General features: G+C 41.7%; 1 protein-coding gene across 1 annotated transcript in view; it reads left to right on the top strand.

The window, feature by feature from the left end:
• Positions 1-20,239: 20,239 nt before the first annotated feature.
• yipf5 (Yip1 domain family, member 5) overlaps positions 20,240-23,059 on the top strand; it is a 29,108-nt gene continuing 26,288 nt past the window's right edge. Inside the window, exon 1 of the mRNA XM_067996228.1 lies at positions 20,240-20,386. The gene's annotated coding sequence lies outside the window, so the exon portion shown is untranslated. The remainder of the gene's footprint in view (positions 20,387-23,059) is intronic.

The raw sequence follows: 23,059 nt of genomic DNA, 5'->3' as shown, positions 1-23,059 counted from the left end.
TCTAATAAATACAATCCAACATAGCTTTAAAAGAGAAGGACCATGCCTGACTAACGTCCTTGCCCTTTTTGAGGAAATGACATGTTGAGTGGGCAGTGGAAAACCAAATGATGTGGTTGGTTAGATTTCCAAAAAGCCTTTGTTAAAGTTTCTCATGAAAGGCTGCTTTTGAAGCTGAAACTAATGGGAATTCAATGTAAAACCTGGGCATAGATAAGGAATTAGTTGAAGAAAACAGTAGAAGTACTGGGTGGAATGTCACAGGGTTCATTGCTGGACCTCTACTGTTCCTAATTCCACATTAATGATTTGCACTAATGCAAAAACTGAATGCAAACTGGTCAAGTTTGCAGATAATACTAAACTAGGAGGGGGGCAGTCGAGACATACGAAGCAGGGACCTGCAAAAGAAATTGGATAAAATCCGCAATTGGCAGATGAAATTCAATACAGATAAGTGCAAAATACTATACATGGATGGTGTAAGAACACTAATGGATGGTGTAGAAATAGCTACAAGTGAAGCATAAAAATGAACTGCTTTTCTTAGCTTAACGTGTCAAACTGCAGTGGGGCAACAATAAACAAAGATAGAACACTTAATTATATTGCTGGGTCAGTTGAGTGAAAATTGGAAGATGTCATGCTAAAACTGTGCAAAGTGCCTTGGTCAAACCATACTTTTGAGTACTGTGGTCAGGCTGATCCCTAATGTCAAAAAATTCAGTTATGAGGTAAGACTGGAGAAACTAGTGCTGAGAGGGGACCATATACAAAATATTAACTGGGATAAGATAAACCCAGAGCACTTCTTCAAGATATGCCGAATGCTACAATAAAGGGACATAGGTTAAAACTGGTGAAAGCAGTTAACACCATTAAAATTTTGTGACAAATGGAGAGGTCACAGTCCAGAAGTCTCAACAAAGATAGCACAGAACCTTACAATTGGGTTCTTTGTTTCTTAATCAGTGTAACATTTTGAAATAGTGGAAAGACTTTCTGTAAGAATGGCTTATTTATTAATTAAAACCCTCAAATGGGTAAATGATTCTTGGCAAATGTAGCTCAATGAGCATAAACCTAAATGGTTCAAAAAGATAATCAGAGGTGAAAAAAGAAAAATTAACTTCACAATGTTACTTGATACATTTAGCTAAGAATTCAAAATATAAAATGCAATGTCAGTTAGCTAAGAGTATCACAAAATAAAGCCTTGACAAGTGTGCCACCTGCTGGATTCTGCAATGGATTGCTCTTAAAATATCTAATAAACATGCTTCCTCTGATTCAAATGTTATCACTATCACCTCCATGGTTTCAAGATCCATTCTCAGTAAGTTTTTTCTGAGATGGATTAATATTTTTTTCCTTAAAGCTATTTAAAAAAAAATAATTCCCAGCTTACCTTATCAAAACATGTGTAGTGATTGTGGATAGGACTTATGAAAGTAAATCACAGACAAACGTCCTCAGTGGGACTGTCCAGGAACACAAGCAATAAGCAGAGTTGACATAGAATCATAGAAAGGTTACAGCATGGAAGGAGGCCATTTGGTCCATCAAGTCCGTGCCAGCTCTATGCAAGAACAATCCAGCTAATCCCACTCCACTGCCCTTTCCCCGTAGCCCTGCAATTTTTTTCCTTTCAAATACTTATCCAGTTTCCTTTTGAAGGCAATGATTGAATCTGCCTCCACCACCCTCTCGAGCAGTATATTCCAGATCCTAACCACTCGCTGCGTAAAAAAGTTTATTCTCATGTCCCCTTTGGTTCTTTTGCCAATCACCTTAAATCTATGTCCTCTGGTCCTTGACCCTTCCGCCAATGGGAACAGTTTCTCTCTATCTACTCTGTCTAGACCCTTCATGATTTTGAATACCTCTATAAAATCTCCTTGCAACCGTCTCTGTTCCAAGGAGAGCAACCCCAGCTTCTCCAGTCTATCCACGTAACTAAAGTTCCTCATCCCTGGAATCATTCTAGTAAATCTCTTCTGCACCCTCTCAAAGGCCTTCACATCTTTCCTGAAGTTCGATGCCCAGAACTGGACACAATACTCCAGTTGTGGCTGAACCAGTGTTTTATGTGTATGTACGTATTTGGATGAATTTTGTGCACATCAAGGTGAAAGATATTAATGCTGGGGAGTGAATTTTTTTTTTCCACTTTGTCACTGCTGTCAGCATCAAGCAGGTCAAATGCAACACAGCCAGCTGCAAAGGGGCAAGTTTGGTTCAAGCAATATCTTGCAAAAAAAACCTACATCAATGTGGAGCCTCTTAGCCACATGTGTACACCACACCAAACATGTTGGTCAATTAGATTCTGTTGTTCTACCTGTATTCTACTTCAGCTGAGAGTATTGGACACAGCAAAGGCAGGGGGTCCTGACAATGTCCCGGCTGTAGTGCTGAAGACCTGTGCTCCAGAACTAGCTGCACCTCTAGCAAAGCAGTTCCAGCACAGCTACAACACCGACATCTACCTGGCAATGTGGAAAATTGTCCAAGTAGGCTCTGTCCACAAAAAGCCAATTACCATTCCATCAGTCTACTCTTAATCATCAGTAAAGTGATGGAAGGAATCATCAACAGTGCTGTAAGTGGCACTTATTCACCAATAACCTGCTCACCAATGCTCAGTTTGGGTTCTGCCAGGACCATCCGGTTCTAGCCCTCATTACAGCCTTGGTCCAAACATGGACAAAAGAGCTGAATTCCAGAGACCAGGTGAGAGTGATTGCCCTTGACACCAAGGCAGCATTTGACCGAGTGTGGCACTGAGGAGCCCTAGTTCTGGGGGTGAGAGAGCTGGCACCTCCCTCCACATCACATGAAAAATATTTTTTTGAGGCTTCCTCCCATGGAGACTCAGCAGTCACTCTCTCTCTCCTCTGCTCAATCTACTGAAGAAGGGCTTAGATATCAGTTTCATTGGAAGTTTGACATTTTTTTGTTCATCCTTGCACTGCCTTTGTCTCTTCTTTGGCAATCTTTGCAAGATCCTCCAGAGGAGTGTTCTTGCAAAATTAGACAAAATTGCACACAAGCCACCCAATGCAGCTATTTAAATATTAAAGTAACCAAAACAGATATGGAATGGGTGTTCTGTAATACATCTATAAAAAATGCTGCCTTCAATTTAATGAAGATAAGCTAAATTCTTGCAAATTCTTTCAAAAATGACAATTATATGAATAGTTTTTAAGCATTGGCATTGTCCAACTCAAGGCATCTGATGTTTAATTTAACAACCAAAGAAGTAAATCTGCAGAATAAAATAATGTACTTTTAATCCCAATGTCAGACTGTGCATGTGTGTCCATTTGTACATTTTCCTAATGTTGTAATATCTGTTTCTTCCTGATTTCAGTTGTTCATGTTAGTGATGTTAGTGTTTCCTGTGGTGTCAGAACATCTATTCATATCTAATGTTGAGTGTACATGGGTTCCTGATGATAGAATCTGCCTGCATATTCTCCTGGTGCCATGTACGTTTATTCCTGATGTGAAAGCATGTACAAGTATTTGTTTTCCTCTGTTCAAATTTTCCTCTTAGCAAGGATGGGGCTAATGCCCAAGTGGGACAGGATACCAGTGACTGTGTTTTGCACAGGTTAGAGTTTATAGAGAGAGGAGATGGTAGACCATCAATGAGGACATTGGAGACATCTGGAAGTGACAAAAGTGTGGGTAAGGGTTTCAGTGGCAGTGGAGCTGAGATAGAGGTGTGTAACTAAGCTAAGTTGGCATTGTAACTAAGCTGATTTTTTCAGTTAAAGTAACACTGGGGTCCTAATTATATTATAGGATCATATAACATATCATTCATGAGGCTCCCACCTGCCTGTAGCGGGAACCTCGGGTGACTTGAAAGTCGAGAAGATAAAATGGCGCGGGGCAGGAATGGAGAGACCTTAGGCTAGCAAGTGGACTTGCCCCATTTTAAGCCCTCTCACGCACCATTCTTACCAAGCGGGGATGGGAGGGGGTGGTGTAGGGGATGGGTGTTAAAATCGACCTACCGTGTCTAAACAGTATGAGGTAGCAATAAATAGGATACTGTGTTACATTTCAAAATCAGTTAATTTCAAATCTCCAGAAATCATGCGGAAGTAGCACAGTACTCTGCCCATCAGTACTCAAGTACAATTCTGGTTGGTGAGTCATAAAAGGGGCCATTCCCAGGCCTTAGAGGCAGTGCAGAGGAGAGCAAAGAGACTAATCCCCAATTTTAGAGGGATAAACTATGAGGCATGAGTTGATAAATGAGAGGTCTTCATTCTCAAAAAGAAACATCCCTAACGGGATAGTATAGAAGTATTGAACCGCATCTGCCATAGTACTGTCCAGCTGCAAATATTGTCAGGGTCCTTCTTTAGTTCCTTGGCTGCTTTATCAGAATTGACTTTCATTGTTCCCAGTTCCCCATCCTAGCCCAATAAAAATTTGATCAACTTGCATTGAGTCTCTGAATCCAGGTCATTCACAAAAAATAGAAATAGGAGACCATCAACAACTCCTGGGGGTCTCCCCAGTTTGATACAATTCCTCTAACTACTACACACTCCTTCCTCTCTTTCAGCTAATCTTGTCCACCTCCAATAATTGCCTAGGAGACTTTTCAGTTTGTATAACAGTTTTTCATGCAAAACTTTATTGAAAGCTTTCTGCAAGTCTACAGACACTACATCATAGGGCCTTCCAACTTCCAGTTTTACATCACTTCCTCAAAGAGTTTGGTCAGGTAGGAACTCCCCACTTCTCCCATGATGGCTGCCATTTACTAGGTTATTTTCATATATGTAATCCTCATGTTTGTTTCTAATGATTGGTGAAATAATGAAATCAGTTACTAATGGGTCTGTAGGTAACTGGGTTTGCTTTATTGCTTTTGAATATCATACCATGTTGGATGATTTCCATTCCAGTAGGACCTCCACTCTATTCATTTGACTCGCTCATGTTAACTGTCAGCACTTCATAAATGTTATCCCTAATCTCACTTAGCACTCAGTTTATGTAGCCTGTCCTTGGGGATATATTTGTCTTCTCTAGTGCCTCTTTGCAAAGGATAGCAGGATCATGGAGTTTAATTGTAACAACAGGTAGCATATCACCAAGTGCCTTTTCTAGTGAATCCTTCTAGAGAACTAATAATTTAATATGCTACCCATGTTTAGCTCATCCTCAGTTTCAACCACATTTGCATCCTTAAGGGATCTCGATTCTCCTTTGACAATGCTGTTGGCATGATAATACTCTTGTGTTTGGCTTCTACAGCTCTGCTGACTTCATGTCCCCTGACTCTGCCTTTTTTCATATTACATTCTGGTGCCTAAATCATAACCTGCATCAGTTATGAAGTGCAGCATTTAAGAAGCTTGCAAAACTATTTTTTTCTCTTCTCTGAAAGAAATATATTTTTCCTCTGAAGATATGACAATTTTTCCTGTCATTTCTGATATTTTCCCCTACATTCTATTTCTCTATTTAATAGATTTGTGAGGTGGTTATGAATCCTAATACTGGGATCTCAATACAATTGATCTTTCAGTTGATCATTTTAATTGTTCTTTCAGAAGAAACTTGTTAGTGGAAACATTTGCTCAGGTGCAAACTCATTTCCCTATTCACTCTAATGGAAAACCAGTACTTTGTAATACTGAGGATGGCTGCTTTCCAGTACGTTCTTAGGCAGTCTTGTACCTCGCCTATACTGGACTATTAAAATAAAAAGCAAGTGGCAATGTTTCAGTTTCATACATTTAACCATTACAGCCTATTTTAATCAAAAAGGGAGCCACTGGCTCGGTTTATTGGTCATTTCCCATTACGCAGAATTCTTGTTCGTTTATGATCAACATAGATTATAAACCATAAGCAAAATAATGGCGAACATTGATTTTGCATACCAAACCCGTATTACCTTGCAATGAACCAACCTGGTCCTGTTCAGACAAATGTGTTAGTTTGACAGTCTTGGAGACTCTTTAATGTCATTAGAGATCGCTAGTGCGTACCACAGTTTATAACAATTAATAGCACCCAGGGGCAGTAATCTTGTACTGCAGATGGCTCCATTTGAAAAGTATACACAAAGTACAATAGAACCTTGTTTTTCCTACCAGAAACTTCAGCCTCAACAACATGAGTCCAGATAACTTTGTGAAGAGTCTAAATAAGTCCACAAGCTGGATACTGAAACATGATTTAACATTATTAGCAACACCACTTTAATTCCAAGAACTTCCAGCAAAGGAGATTTTATTCCGTTACTTCAGGACAGGATTTCACCATGTTACCAGTAAAATAACAGCGCTACCCATGTGCTGAATCAGAGATTAACCAATTTATTACAAATGTAATGGATAGGGCAAGATGCTTAAACAGGAGAACAAAAATAAACACACAACATAAAAGAAAACTAAAATATTTGAAACTGAAAAATTTGGAGCTGGAATGAGATTATTATTTTTTCCATGGACCAGATAAACACTACGGTCAAATGATGACTAATTTGAAAACTGTAACATGGAACAGCTATCAGGATTGGGATTTTCTTTGCCTTAGCACTTTGGGAAGTATATACAACACATTCTGTAACTCTCCTGCTTCCTCGCTACTCATTCCCAAACTATGACATTTTCCTGACTCCTGAGAGCAATTCTCCTGGTCCATGGACCAAGATAACTGAAGGAAATATGATTTGAAGCTAAATATTGCACTTAGATTTTGCTTAAAAGTAATTGCTATAGAGTAATGCGTATATTGCTCTATTTACACTGTTCTTCCATGGTGGTCTTGACAACCCTTGCTCACAATAAAAATAATTACATCTGAGCCAATGGAATTTTCAGCCCTGCATTATGGCAGAACTGTATAACAAAGTAGAGGCAAATTCCCTTATGATAATCTCCATTTTTTTTAATTCGTTCATGGGATGTGAGCATCGCTGGCAAGGCCAGCATTTATTGCCCATCCCTAATTGCCCTTGAGAAGGTTCCATTACTGAAGCCTGCAGTCAAAAAAAAGATTGGTTTCCAATCTGCACTTGTGACATCTTTGATCGCTGACATGGGCACTTTAATTCAGCATTTAAAAAAGAAATCTAAGAACATTATGGGCCGAAAATTGCTCCGAGCGGCAAATTAGCAGTGGTCGCTGCTCGTTAGATTTAAATTCACCCACTAAGTTACCGCCTTCATTTTGGCGGCAACTTCCTTGAACTGCGAGTTCAAATAATATCATTGTTCTTTCCCGGGCTGCGTGAGTGGTGAAAGGATCGCCACGCCCCTCAACCAATCAGCTTGAAGCAAACCACACTGTGAGAACCAGGAAGTGCAGTTCATAGACAAACAGTACAGACTAAAAACCCGGATGTGCCCAAAAAGGCATTATAAAATGACAGAGAAAGCGAAATAAAGAGGATAAAATTTAAAAAAGAGATAAAAGAGACAGAAGGAAAAAGTTTTTTAAAAATTATTTTTTTAATTACATTTTGTTTTAAATATTCAAAAACTATTAAAATCAGGAGTAATGAAAGTTCACATTTTTAAAAGTTAATTTCTAGTGTCAGAGAGGTTGTTTGGCAGTCATTAAGACTTACCATGTGGCTAAACCATGGTTTAGACTTAAAAAACTGAATGTACATGTTTTGTGGTGAAATTAGTTCATTTCCAGCTGGGCAGGTGAGCAAGTTGGTGCTGGTCCGTTGATTCTATTGATTGCAGCCGGCGATATCCCTTTAAGGCGAAGCTGACACATTGCGGCGAACCAGGTAGATCAAGTTCCAGATTTCCGCGTTTAACTGCGCATATGCAGTTGCCAGAACTTGCTCTTCTATTTCGCCACAATAACGGCGAGCGCTGTTAGGCTCACCATTATTTTAAAAGCAATTTCTGGCCCAAGATGTTTGTCCAATTGCTCCCTCAGAAACTTTGAATCAGAAGAGTCTCCAACTTTTTTTAAACCACTTGGATGACAGGCAACTTGCATCCATTTCTGTTTGAGCTCAGAACAAGGAGCTTTATTCCATTCACAAAGATATTTAGAAAACAAAGATGTGAGCAAAAACTCCATAAAGTAAAGCACAAGGATATACCACCAGTAATTGCCATCCCTCCATTGCCAAGATTTTAGAAACTTCAGCCAAAAATCATAGCAGCAATAACTATACCCAGCATTCCTCTGGAGGAAAAAGAAGGCAGTAATAAATAACATTAGGTATACTGTACAAAATATTTTAAGACAGATGCCCTTCAGGCACGGGCAAGTCTCCTTAAATACACTAAATGTTTATTTGCATCTTATACGTTAATTTTCTTATTATAATATCTACAAGAACAAATATAAAGTGGAAAATTTTCCTCCAACAAAATTGAACATGAACCATTCTGTCAACCAGAATAGCTCACATAGTCTGGTTAATTATCAGCAGGTGGCAGTGGAAGTGACAAAAAGATGGGAACAAAATCAGCATTGTCACATAAACAATGGAAACTGTACAACTCCTCGGCAGTATTTAGAGTTGAGACAAAAGATTCAGTTCAGTGTAGAGGAGCTGAATGGGGTGCAACTGCTTTACTTGTGGTTGAATCACAACTTTACAAGGCAAGGGAATAGATATAATACATCACAACTTCCCAATTTTGGAATAGGCAGGGAGCCATTCTGCTAGCTGCCCTGGCATTGACTGCTAGTTCCGAGGTTTTCAGCTGGAACTGATGGTAGATGTTGAATTGCAGCCATCTATACTTGGACATGAGATTTAAATGATAGGATAATGATAGGAATACGTAATCTGACATATTTCCCATCATTAACGAGTTAGCAACGCTGGAAGTTAGGAAGGACACCGCATAAATATTTTTCTTACAGCTAACTCATAACATATACTTTGATCTTTCACATCTTTCTTCAATGACAGCCAGGTCCCAATGCAAATTAAACTTATGACATATACAGTGGGCCTAAAAATGTTCTCTTTCACATTTCAGAATTCCTAGGCATGCAATGGAAGGGCATTCCCTGGTCCATATTCAGGATCCAGAACAGAGCTGAGGTACAATTATGGCAAAAAAGAAACTGTATGTAAGGAGGGGGAGCACTAGCTACATTGCCCTATCACTGAGTGCCCTGGAGAGGGAGTCAATCTCACAATAGGCACAACTCTTTGGCAAAACCCTTCATGGAAGGAACCAGGAGTTAGCAATTGGTGATGAGCAAACCTGGTGTGCTGCGGTGGACTTGGACATCTAGAACGTTAAGGTAACTGGCGTGCTGCAAGCTGCCAAGTAGGTCCTTTGACTATGCAGAAGGCATGAGTTGCTCATATAGCCAATGAGAAAATTTAGACTTAGGACAACAATTGCTCAAAGGCATTACTGAAGGTTGGGTATGAGAACACGTGAGAGAGAGAGAGGGAATTAGCTTCTGAAGCCCCACACCTCCAATTGTTCGAACCACCATTCAGTGAGGTAGGTTGATGTGGTCAGGAGGATGGTGGCAATATATTCATACATTTTATCACTTGTGCTGCTGACCATGCACACTTATGAAGTGCTCTTGGTATCTGTCATCCACTTAGCAAAGGCTCAAATCTGCGCTTGTCAGTTGTCTAACCAATTAACGAGTATCCTCCCTGGGGTGGGGGAAGAGTAATAGAGATGGGCACGGATTTGGGAGATGACAACACGTTCAAGGACTTTAGAGAGGAAAGGGAAGTTGGACATGGGGCGGTAGTTTGCAAAAACAGAGGGTTCATGGGTGGGTTTTTTGAGGGGGGCGATGACGGCAGATTTGATGGGGAGGGGAACAGTACCTGAGGGGAGGGAACCATTAACAATATCAGCTAACATGGGGTCCAGGAAGGGAAGTTGGGTAGTCAGCAGTTTGTTGGGAATAGGGTCGAGGGAGCAGGAGGTGGGTCTCATGGTCAAGATGAGCTCGGAGAGGGCATGAGGAGAGATAGGAGAGAAACTAGAGAAAGATACAAGTTCAGGTCTTGGGGAAGTTTGGCTTGGTGGGCTAGGGGAAGGGAGGGAATCAGCAGAGGCAGCTGAACGGATGGTCTCAATCGTAGTGACAAAGTAGTTCATGAGCTCCTCGCACTTCTTGTTGGAGGTGATGGTGGAGGAGGCAGAGGAAAGGGGTTTAAGAAGATGCTTTGTAGTGAAGAGAAGCTGGGGGTTATCTTTGCATTCCAGGAAGATCCTGAAATAGTGAGCAGTTTTGGCAGAGGAGAGCAGGAACCGATAGTGCTTTATGTGGTCCAGCCAGATCTGGCGATGAATGGCTAAACCAGTTGTCCGCCATAAACGTTCATGTCTGCGTCCCTTGGACATAAGGGACAATAAAGTACTTTTGGAGCATAGTCACTTTTGTAATGTGGGGAAACATGGCAGCCAAATGGCAGCAAGGTCCCACAAACAGCAATGAGATAAATTACTGGATAATCTGTTTATCAGTGGTATTATTTGAGGGATAAATGTTGCCATTATGAATTCCCATGGTCTTCAAATAGTGTCATTGAATCTTTTACATCCACCTGAGAGGGCAGACAATGCCTCGGTTTAATGTCTAACCTGAAAGACAGCACTTCTGACACCGCAGCACTCCCTCAATACTACACTGTATGTCAGCCTACATTATATGCTCAGGTCTTCTGACTCAGAGGAGAGTGTGTTACCACAGAGCCAAGCCTAACACCCGGAATGAAGTATTTATGGCCTAATAATAAGATTGCATTGTAAGGGGCTACATTAGTAATCAGCCATACAAGGAGAGAGCTGCCATTGTGCTAATGTCAGAAACTAGTCCAGTGTATGAGAGGATTTCGCTACAAATTGGGTTAAAAGCAAATGAATAACTTAAGGTCATAAATTAGCAGCTCGGGCCCAATGAAGTTAGATATGGACCACACAGTTTCCAACTCATGCAGTAACAAACAGACCAAAAGAGCCCATGGAATGCATTAAATTTGGTGAAATTGTGATAAAATACAGTCGCATGGTGCTCATATGTTTCAGCATCAACTCATTTTGCCTTGGAGTTTGTCAAGGCTCAGAATTCTTTGGCCATTTTTCAACATTAAAGATTTGGACATAAGCAGTTTTTTAAACAGTGTTCAGCCCCATGCTGAGTTGTGGATGCATTGGCAGATGAGAAGTATTTAAAATCATCAGTTGTTTTGCACAGATCCCAAACAATGGGCAATCCATTAGAAATGCCTGGTCATTGAGGGAGATATCTAGCACCTTGGTGTTGACAAACCCTTTTGATCTCTGTGAGTCATGGAGAGAAGCTTTTAAAAATCTGATCACAAACAGCAGCCAGGGTGCAAGGAGAGAACTTCTGCTCTGGTCAGGTAGAGTTTGTGCTTGTACATTAAGTAAAGGGCCCACTAAAGTGGGCTAGTGTATGCGTGTTGCTTAGTTATTTTTGTAACAGCAAGCAAACGAAAGTTATACTGACTGTACCGAGTGTGTAGGGAAACCTGATTTCCTTTGATTCTTGAACCTGGACAAATAGTCAAGCAAGAAAGTCCCCGCTCACGGTAGTTTTGTTAATCAAAAATAATTATTTAATGATGTTATAATTCATATGAGCATTCATGAAGCAAAATCAAACCATACATATGACCTCACTTTTATCCGTTACACACTTAATAATTTGCAAAGTTATTATTTATTGATTTAACAATTTACACACACATCAGAGAAATCATTAATACATATAACCTTAAACCAAGGATTTTTCATCAAGGCAGCAGAGAAGTGATCAGCTTCTTGAACCTTGAGGTTCTCTTCTTCTTGCACAATGTTCGACTGTAGTGTGGTACAGACTGTTTCCCACCATGAAGTGTTTTTATATGGTTTTGGACCAATGAGATGTAGGATTGGGGGAAAAGCTCCATTTGTTACTAAGACCAGGTCTCTTTGATGTAGTTTAAGACCATGTGCTCGAACCGTGGAATGCAAGAGGCCCCTATATTATCTCTGTTTATGGCCTTCCATGCTGAGATCGAAGTATGTGGCCCCTATTCTATATACACAGACTAGGTTTTATAACAGTCTTGTCTTCAATTCGGTGTGGGGCCTTCTTCAAATCCTTTTTATGGCCTTAATTTCTTGTTTCATGTAGTACTTGTCCCTTTCTTATCAGTCATGTTTACAAGTCAAAAACCTATTAAAATCTTCTGAAAGCTTTTTCAATGTTTCTATCTTTGCAGGCTTGTTTCAAACTTCTTGTAATAGTTTTCCCGAATCATAACTTTGTTGTAAACAACCTTTCATGTATACGTCTCATAGTCAACATGCTACCTTGTAAATTCCAGCAATCTCCTTTTCTTACACTATCCCATACTGTGATAAAAGCTTATGTTTCCAAAAGACAGGATTTGTTTTAAACCAATTATGTCTACATTACTGTAAGAACATAAGAAATAGGAGCAGGAGTAGGCCACATGGCCCCTCGAGCCTGCTTCACCATTCAATCAGATCATGGCTGATCTTTGACCTCAACTCCACTTTCCCACCCGATCCCCATATCCCATGATTCCCCTAGAGTCCAGAAATCTGTCTATCTCAGCCTTGAATACATTCAATGACTCAGCATTCACAGCCCTCTGGGGTAGAGAATTCCAAAGATTCACAACCCTCTGAGTGAAGAAATTCCTCTTCATCTCAGTTTTAAATGGCCGACCCCTTATCCTGCGACTATGGCCCCTAGTTCTAGACTCTTCAGCCACGGGAAACAACCTCTCAGCATCTACCCTGTCAAGCCCCCTCAGAATCTTATATGTTTCAATTAGGTCACCTCTCATTCTTCTAAACTCCAGACAGTATAGGCCCTTTCTACTCAATCTCACCTCATAGGACAACCGTCTCATCTCAGGAATTAATCTTGTAAACCTTCGCTGCACTGCCTTTAAGGCAAGTATATCCTTCCTTAGATAAGGAGATCAAAACTGTACACAGTACTCCAGGTGAGGTCTCACCAAAGACCTGTACAATTGTAGTAAGACTTCCTTTCTTTTGTACTCCAACCCCCTTGCAATAAAGGCCAACATTCCATTTGCTTTCCTAATTGCTTGCTGTACCTGCATGCTAACTTTTTGTGTTTCTTGTACGAGGACACCCAAGTCTCTCTGAACAGCAACATTTAATAGTTTCTTACCATTTAAAAAATATTCTGTTTTTCTATTCTTCCTACCAAAGTGAATAACCTCACATTTCCCCACTTTATACTCCATCTGCCAACTTCTTGCCCACTCACTTAACCTGTCTATATCCCTTTGCAGACTCTTTGAGTCCTCCTCACAGCTTACTTTCCCACCTAGCTTTGTATCATCAGCAAACTTGGATACATTACACTTGGTCCCTTCATCTAAGTTGATAATGTAGATTGTAAATAGCTGAGGCCCAAGCACCCATCCTTGTGGCACCCGACTAGTTAGAGCCTGCCAACCTGAAAATGGCCCGTTTATCCCTACTCTCTGTTAACCAATCCTCTATCCATGCTAATATATTACTCCCAAACCCATGAACCCTTATCTTGTGTAACAACCTTTTATGTGGCACCTTATTGAATGCCTTTTGAAAATCCAAATTTTTTTTTGTTTTTTATTCGTTCACGGGATGTGGGCGTCGCTGGCAAGGCCGGCATTTATTGCCCATCCCTAATTGCCCTCGAGAAGGTGGTGGTGAGCCGCCTTCTTGAACCGCTGCAGTCCGTGTGGTGACGGTTCTCCCACAGTGCTGTTAGGAAGGGAGTTCCAGGATTTTGACCCAGCGACAATGAAGGAACGGCGATATATTTCCAAGTCGGGATGGTGTGTGACTTGGAGGGGAACGTGCAGGTGGTGTTGTTCCCATGCGCCTGCTGCCCTTGTCCTTCTAGGTGGTAGAGGTCGCGGGTTTGGGAGGTGCTGTCGAAGAAATATACGACATCCACTGGTTCCCCTTTATCTACCCTGCTAATTACATCCTCAAAAAACTCTAATAGGTTTGTCAAACACGATTGCCCTTTCATAAAACCACGATGACACTGCCTAATCGTATTATGATTTTCTAAATGCCCTGTTACCACTTCCTTAATAATGGATTTCAGCATTTTCCCTTTTGGTCTGATGTCAGGCTAACTGGCCTGTAGTTCCGTGTTTTCTCTCTCCCTCCTTTCTTGAATACGGGGTCACATTTGCTACCTTCCAATCCGCTGGGACTGTTCTAGAATCTGGGGAATTTTGGAAGATCACAACCAATGCACACACTGTCTCTGCAGCCACCTCTTTTAGAACCCTAGGATGTAGGCCATCAGGTCCAGAGGATTTATCAGCTTTTAGTCCCACTCGTTTCTCAAGTACTTTTTCTTTACTGATATTAATTACTTTAACTTCCTCACTCTCATTAGACCCTTGGTTTCCCAGTATTTCTGGTATGTTTTTTGAGTCTTCTACTCTGAAGACAGGTACAAACTATTTGTTTAATGGATCTGCCATTTCCTGATTCCCCATTATAATTTCTCCTGTCTCAGCCTCTAAGTGACCAACGTTTACTTTTGCTACTCTCTTCCTTTTTACATACTTGTAGAAGCTCTTACAATCCGTTTTTATATTTCTTGCTAGTTTACTTTCATATTCTATTTTCTCTCTTTTTATCAATTTTTTGGTCGTCCTTTGCTGGTTCCTAAAACTCTCCCAATCCACAGGCTTACTAGTCTTCTTTGCAACATTATAGGCCTCTTCTTTTAATGTAATACTATCCTTAACTTCTTTAGTTAGCCATGGGTGGATCACTTTTCCTGTGGAGTTTTTATTTCTCAATGGAATGTATATTTGTTGAGAATATTGAAATATTTCTTTAAAAGTTTGCCATTGTTTTTCAACCATCATACTCTTTAATTTGTTTTCCCAATCTACCTTAGCCAACTCGCCCCTCGTACCTATGTAATTGGCTTTATTCAAGTTTAAGAGTCTAGTTTCTGACTTGAGTATGTCACTCTCAAACTCAATGTGAAATTCTATCATGTTATGATCACTCTTCCCCAGAGGATCTCTTACTGTGAGATTACTAATTAATCCTGTCTCATTACATAATACAAGATCTAAAATAGTCTGTTCCCTGGTTGGTTCCATCATGTATTGCTCTAGCAAACCCTCTTGAATGCATTCCATGAACTTGTCCTCTAAACTACCTTTGCCAATTTGATTTGCCCAGTCTATATGAAGATTTAAGTCCCCCACGATTACTGCATTACCTTTGTTACAAGCTCCTATTATTTCATGATTAATACTCTGTTCAACGGTATTGCTATTAGGGGGCCTATAAACTACTCCCACCAGCGTTTTCTGCCCTTATTATTTCTTATTTCCACCCATATTGATTCTACTTCCTGATCTTCCGAGCCAAGATCCTTTCTCACCACTGTCCTTATGTCATCAGTTTTAAAAATGTAATGTTTTTAAAAGGAATCCTTTCCTTCAAATGTCTTTTGTTCAAAGGGTTTTTAACCCCACAAGTATCTCTCATCATACTTGGTATTCTGTATGTTTTGCCTACTGCAGAATAAAGCAACTTATCAACTGAAGCGCAAGTCATCTTGCCTAATGTTAACTTGGTCCACCTTTGGAGAGATTGAAGGAATATACATGCATAAAACATGGAGGTCTGGTCCAGAACACAAGAGAATTTCATTGTTACACTCCTGGGTACCACTACCACCATAGTAGATATAGGGCAGTGGAATCAACTTCCATAAGAAGCAGGTGACTAGGCCAGTTATGTTAGCGGCTGACAGCACTGAATATTTGTAACAGACTCATATTTGTAACAGTGATAGAACCGTGGGCACAAAGCTCCTAATCTCAGCTATGCCACTGGGGTAAGCAGAAGCAGACAGTAGATACTTTCACACAATAGTGGCCAAAATTAGTTATTTTAAATAAAAAGACCTGTACAATCATATCCAAGTTTCCTCGAAGACAGAAGATGGTGTCTGAAATTAGGCCACATAGCTAAAAATATCTATCAAGCCCTATCAGGGTTGCCAACTCTGGCTGGAGGCATTCCTGAAAGTTTGATCATGTGACATCCTGATCACATGACTTCTACAATTGTTTACCTTATAAAGGTTGGGTCCCCTGTAGTTGATTGTTTTTGCACCAGCAGCTGTTGTGTGACAAGTTCCAAGAATAAGGAGGCCACCCGTGAGCAGGCTAAGAGGAGAAACTGAGAGAACCCCCCACCGAATGCCAACAGCCCTGATTTCCCAGCCCCCTCCCAACTGCACTCCACGTGGTCGCAGCTCTTTGCGGGTGACGTCACCAAGACCGGGGTTTCTCCAACAGCAGCCGGTGACATAACCAGCCGGGCAGGGCGGGAAATTAAATTGCTGATCTCCTGGGCTGCTGGAGGCAGCACTCCGGGAAACTCCTGGTCATTCCGGGAGGGGTGGGAACCCTAAGCCCTACATAAAAAATCCTCCACAACTAGCTAATGAAAGGAAATTACTACAGATGCTGTATAAAACACTGGTTAGGCCACAGCTGGAGTACTGTGTGCAGTTCTGGTCGCCACACTACAGGAAGGATGTGATCGCTTTGGAGAGGGTGCAGAGGAGATTCACCAGGATGTTACCAGGGCTGGAGCGCTTCAGCTATGAAGAGAGACTGGGAAGATTGGGTTTGTTTTCCTTGGAGCAGAGGAGGCTGAGGGGGGACATGATTGAGGTGTACAAAATTATGAGGGGGCACAGATAGGATGGATACTAAGGAGCTTTTTCCCTTCGTTGAGGGTTCTATAACAAGGGGACATCGATTCAAGGTAAAAGGCGGGAGGTTTAGAGGGGATTTGAGAAAGAACTTTTTCACCCAGAGGGTGGTTGGAGTCTGGAACTCACTGCCTGAAAGGGTTGTGGAGGCAGGAACCCTCACAACATTCAAGAAGCATTTGGATGAGCACTTGAAATGCCATAGCATACAAGGCTACGGACCAAATGCTGGAATATGGGATTAGAGTAGACAGGGGTGATGGCCGGCGCGGACACGATGGGCCGAAGGGCCTCTATCCGTGCTGTATAACTCTATGACTCTGACTCTATGACTCTATGACTCTAAAAACAGAAAACTGGTCTCCGACCTTAAACCTTAGAGTGTATTAGGGACGGTTTCTTAGACCAATACATCGGGGAACCAGCCAGGGAACAGGCCATTTTGGATCTGGTAATGGGTAATGAAACAGGATTAATTAATCATCTCAAAGTAAAGGATCCCTTGGGAAGCAGTGATCATAACATGATAGAATTTCACATCCAGTTTGAGAATGAGGATCTTGGGTCTGAAACTACTGTATTAAACTTAAATAAGGGCAATTATAAAAGAATGAGGGCGGAATTGGCTAAAGTGGACTGGGTAAACAGATTAGATGATATGATGGTGGATAAGCAGTGGCAAACATTTAAAAAGATATTTTATGACTCGCAACAAAAATATATCCCTGTGAGGAGGAAAGACTCCACAAAAAGGGTGAACCAACCATGGCTAACTAAGGAAGGTAAGGATGGTATCAGATTAAAAGAAAAAGCATACAACATGGCAAAGATTACTGGTAAGCCCGAAAATTGGGAAAACTTTAAAAACCAGAAAAGGATGACTAAAATAATAATAAAGAGGGAGAAAATAAATTATGAGAGTAAACTAGCAAGAAATATAAAAACTGACAGTAAAAGCTTCTACAAGTATATAAAAAGGAAGAGGGTAACTAAAGTAAACATTGGTCCCTTAGAGGATGAGACTGGGGAAATAATAATGGAAAACAAGGAAATGGCAGAGGAATTGAACAGATATTTTGTATCTGTCTTCACAGTAGAAGACACTAATAATATACCAATAATAGTAGAAAATCAAGGGGCAAAGGGGAAGGAGGAACTAAAAACAATCACAATCACTAGAGAAAAAGTACTAGGTAAACTAATGGGTCTAAAGGCTGACAGGTCCCCTGGACCTGATGGCTTGCATCCAAGGCTCTTAAAGGAAGTGGCTACAGAGATAGTGGATGTATTGGTTGTAATCTTCCAGAATTCACTAGATTCTGGAAAGGTCCCAGCGGATTCAAGAAGGGAGTGAGACAGAAAGCAGGTAACTATAGACCAGTTAGCCTAACATCTGTCATTGGGAAAATGCTAGAATCCATTATTAAGGAAGTAGTGGCAGGACATTTGGAGACTCATAATACAATCAAGGAGAGTCAACATGGTTTTATGAAGGGGAAATCATGTCTGACAAATTTATTAGAGTTCTTTGAGGAAGTAACAGGCAGGGTGGATAAAGGGGAACCAATGGATGCAGTATATTTGGATTTCCAAAAGGCATTCGATAAGGTGCCACAAAAAAGATTACTGCACAAGATAAGAGCTCGTGGTGTTGGGGGTAATATACTGGCATGGATAGAGGATTGGCTAACTAACAGAAAACAAAGTCAGGATAAAAGGGTCATTTTCAAAATGGCAATCTGTAACTAGTGGGGTGCCACAGGAATCAGTGCTGGGGCCTCAACTATTTACAATATATATCAATAACTTGGATGAAGGAAGAGAGTGTCTTGTGGCCAAATTTGCTGATACAAAGATAGGTGGAAAAGCAAGCTGTGATGAGGACACAAAGTGTCTGCAAAGGGATATTGACAGGTTAAGCGAATGGGCAAAAATTTGGCAGATGATCTGGGAAAATGTGAAGTCATCCACTTTGGGAGGAAAAATAAAAAAGCAAAATATTATTTGAATGGAGAAATACTACAAAATGCTGAGGTACAGAGGGATCTGGGTGTCCTCATACATGAAACACAAGTCAACATACAAGTGCAGCAGGTAATCCAGAAGGCAAATGGAGTATTGGCCTTTATTTTTGGGGGACAGAGTATAAAAGCAGGGAAATCATGCTACAACTGTACAGGGTGCTGATGAGACCACACCTGGAGTACTGCATACAGTTCTGGTGCCCTTATTTAAGGAAGAACAAACGTGCATTGGAGGCTGTTCAGAGAAGGTTCACTAGGTTGATTCTGGGTATGGAAGGGTTGTCTTATGAGGAAAGATTGAACAGGTTGGGTCGATACTCATTGGAGTTTAGAAGAACGAGAGATCATCTTATTAAAACATACAAGATTCTGAGGGAACTAGATAGGGTAGATGCTGAGAGTATGTTACCCCTCATGGGGGAATCTAAAACTAGGGGGCACAGTCTCAGAATAAGGGGTCACCTGTTTAAGAGGACAAATTTCTTCTCCCAGAGGGTCATGAATCTTTGGAATTCTTTACCCCAAAAGCTGTGGAGGCTGAGTCATTGAATACATTCAAGGCTAAGTTAGACAAATTTTTGATCAGCAAGGGAGTCAAATTATATGGGGAAAGGGCAGGAAAGTGGAGTTGAGGTAAAAATCAGATCAGCCATGATCTCCTTAAATGGCAGAGCAGGCTCGAAGGGCCAAATGGCCTACTCCTATCTCTTATGGTAGGCAGCACTCCGGGAAACTCCTGGTCGTTCAGGGAGGGTTGGGAACCCTAAGCCCCATATAGAAAAACCTCCACAACGAGCTATGGAAAGGAAAATACTGCAGATGCTGCAAATCCGAAATAAAAACAGAAAACTGGTCTTGGACCTTAAACATTAGCTCTGATTCTTTCTCTACAGATGCTGCCCTGCTTGTTGAGCTTCTCCAGTATTTTCTGTTTTTGAAAGAGTTATCAGCTTGACTACAAGGAATTAAAAAAGATAATCTGCTTCAAATCAGCAAGTTCATCACATTTCAGCTGCCCAGAAACACACTGATTCGGGGACTGAAAGCTCCGAGTGCAGTCACCAAACCTCAGCACCCACCACACCATCGCCGCCATCATCATCATCATCATACGTGGACTATTTCAACACTCCACATCACTTCCGCCCTCACACGCGTGCGCACAAAGTCCGATCGCGTTTCCACGTCACTGCCGCCGCGCCTGCGCACAAGAACCTCCTGTACCCGCGCATGCGTGGCACGACCCCAGTGCTCAACCGGGGGGGGGGTGGGGCTTTAAGTTTTTTTTTTGTGTAGCTGCTGGCTTTAAGCTAAGATTTGTAAACTTGCAATTCTTCGGTAAAATACTGGAGCAGTTGCTTCGTTGTTTTTTTTTTCGCGGTTCGTGGCTCCCTTGCTAGCGCGGTGGCGAGCCGAGGTCCTTGTGCGCAGGCGTGTGTGAGGGGGGGGGGAGCCGGAAGTGATGTGGTAGTGCGGGTGGCAGCACTCGCCCGGGTTCCTGTCAGCACCAAGTTGCTTTGTCCCAGTTTGTAACAAAGTATCAACTTTCTATCAATCGGGGCGGTCCGCCGAGTGTTGGAGCAGCCCAGGTATGAGCACCTCTGGCAACCTCTTGGGCAGTGCTTGATGCTGGGCTGGTTACTGCTGCTGCACCCCCCTCCACCCTGTCAGAGCTTCGTGTCTAACATATTGGTGACTGCAATGGGTGCTGTCATGCTGTGTAATTGTGATCTGCAGCACAGAAATGTTCCATTCGGCCCAACTGGTCTCCGTCTGTGTTTTCTGCTCCACACGGGCCCTCCACCCGCTCTCCTGTCCTGATGTAACGGGCAGCTCAAATCCCTGCAATATTCACTGGAGCTTTCCTTCTGTGGAGTCTAACCTTATTTTCAGGCGCACTAGGTAGCGGCGCGTTTTTATATGAGACTCTGAAAATTGATAAACGTAATTTAATTTGTCAGTTGGAGACTAAAATTAAAGCAGTGTCAATTGAGACTCTGCTTTTGATTAGGAGATGTTTCTGTATGTATGTATGCATGAAAGTGTGTGTCATAATTCTGACCATGTCAATGATGGTTTAAAATGTTACTGTGAACAGTGCTGGCTAACACAGAAACTTGCAGTTATGTTCTGTGGTATGTTTCTATTTTAAATTATTTACTTTGCTACAACTGGGAAAGTAAGGGAAGCAAATTTTTGTTTTGAGTTCTTCAAATGTTAAATTGATGTCTCAGTAACTATAAAACAATTTACCAGAAATTAGCCCAAAGATGTAAGTATTTCCCTCACCTCCACTCCTCGTTTGTCACAAGGATACTCTGAGTTTGATACACTATGATTTCTTCCCATATACTATTGCAAATCTGTGCAAGGTAAAGTGTCCTTTGATACCTTAATTTCACTTTCAGACTTTAACCAAACTTGATACTTCAGAAACTGTTAACAATGTTGGACTTAGTCCAGATATTCTGTACTTGCTGATTTGCTATCTTCATAATTATAGCAATTCACAGACCAAAGGGTGAGTGACTGAATTTCAATCCTCTAAAAACATCATTGTGAATCTTTTGCTATGAGATGTGCAAGAACAGCCTGGAATGACTTAAAATAGGTGGGGTAGTACTTTGCATTTGCTTCTGCTTCTTACAGTCCTGTGAGATTAGGATAGTGCTGTCCAATACATTAGCCACTATCTGCACATGGCTAATTGGGAATCCAGATGTGGCTAATTGCAGTTTTGATTAGTAAATATAAAATGAGTAAAAGACACTGTTGATGGGCATGTGATCTAAATATTCGCACAGCGTATGCATGTATGCTCTAACCTTTTTGTCTGTTGGTAAGATGAAAAACAGTGTGATCATTGTGTGTGCTTTATTTCCTCGGTTACTGCGTATTGGTTATCTGTTAAAATGGTGTAACATGGGTGAAAACGGCGCACTCCAGCATTATGGAAACATCAGCAACACTGCATGGAGAAGTGAGCTGTCATCATGGTCAACTCAACCAATCTGAACAACTGCTTCAGGCCAGCAGAAGAAAGCAAACCCAACCAATAACGAGCAGCTCCACCAGGGCACATCATGGCAAAGGGCGAGCAGCATTCAATTGCGTTTTGGATGGAGAGCGGGGATGGGTCTCAGTGTGCGAGTCAACATTTTCAGCAATCACTCTGATGAAGTCAAAGTACTGCTCGCTAGTCTGTGATTTCTATTGAACAACACTGGATTAGGAGCTTTGCGTGTGGAGGATTGTGCCCAAAGTCTATCATTCCAAGGCACAGTAGGTTGGGTTGAAACACCCTGAGCATCATGCTACTGTATTATCAGTTACACCAGGTTTAATGCTTTAATCAGATTTTTGTTCGGTTTGTTACTCGATGAGCTGAAGACCGTTTGATCCCTGTCTAATTTGATATGTTTAACTTTTTTTATTCGTTCATGGGATGTGGGCATCGCTGGCAAGGCCAGCATTTATTGCCCATCCCTAATTGCCCTTGAGAAGGTGGTGGTGAGCTGCCTTCTTGAACCGCTGCAGTCCGTGTGGTGAAGGTTCTCCCACAGTGCTGTTAGGAAGGGAGTTCCAGGATTTGGACCCAGCGATGATGAAGGGACGGCGATTTAATTCCAAGTCGGGATGGTATGTGACTTGGAAGGGAACGTGCAGGGTGGTGTTCCCATGTGCCTGCTGCTCTTGTCCTTCTAGGTGGTAGAGGTCGTGGGTTTGGGAGGTGCTGTCGAAGAAGCCTTGGCGCGTTGCTGCAGTGCATCCTGTGGCTTGTCCAGGTCTTGCTGCATGCGGGCACGGACTGCTTCATTATCTGAGGGGTTGCGAATGGAACTAAACACTGCAATCGTCAGTGAATATCCCCATTTCTGACCTTATGATGGCGAGAAGGTCATTGATGAAGCAGCTGAAGATGGTTGGGCCTAGGACACTGCCCTGAGGAACTGCTGCAGCAATGTCCTGGGGCTGAGATGATTGGCTTCCAACAACCACTACCATCTTCCTTTGTGCTAGATATGACTCGAGCCACTGGAGAGTTTTCCCCTGATTCCCATTGACTTCAATTTTACTAGGGCTCCTTGATGCCACACTTGGTCATTGAGAGTAGACTGATGGGGCGGTAATTGGCCGGATTAGATTTGTCCTGCATTTTATGGACAGGACATATTTGGGCAATCTTCCACATTGTCGGGTGGATGCCAGTGTTGTAGCTGTACTGGAACAGTTTGGCTAGAGGCGCAGCTAGTTCTGGAGCA

This window comes from Heptranchias perlo, chromosome 14 (assembly GCF_035084215.1).
Source record: "Heptranchias perlo isolate sHepPer1 chromosome 14, sHepPer1.hap1, whole genome shotgun sequence".
NCBI classification, from domain to species: domain Eukaryota; kingdom Metazoa; phylum Chordata; class Chondrichthyes; order Hexanchiformes; family Hexanchidae; genus Heptranchias; species Heptranchias perlo.
Note: the sequence above shows the minus strand (reverse complement) of the source record. Positions and strands in the feature narration are given on the sequence as shown.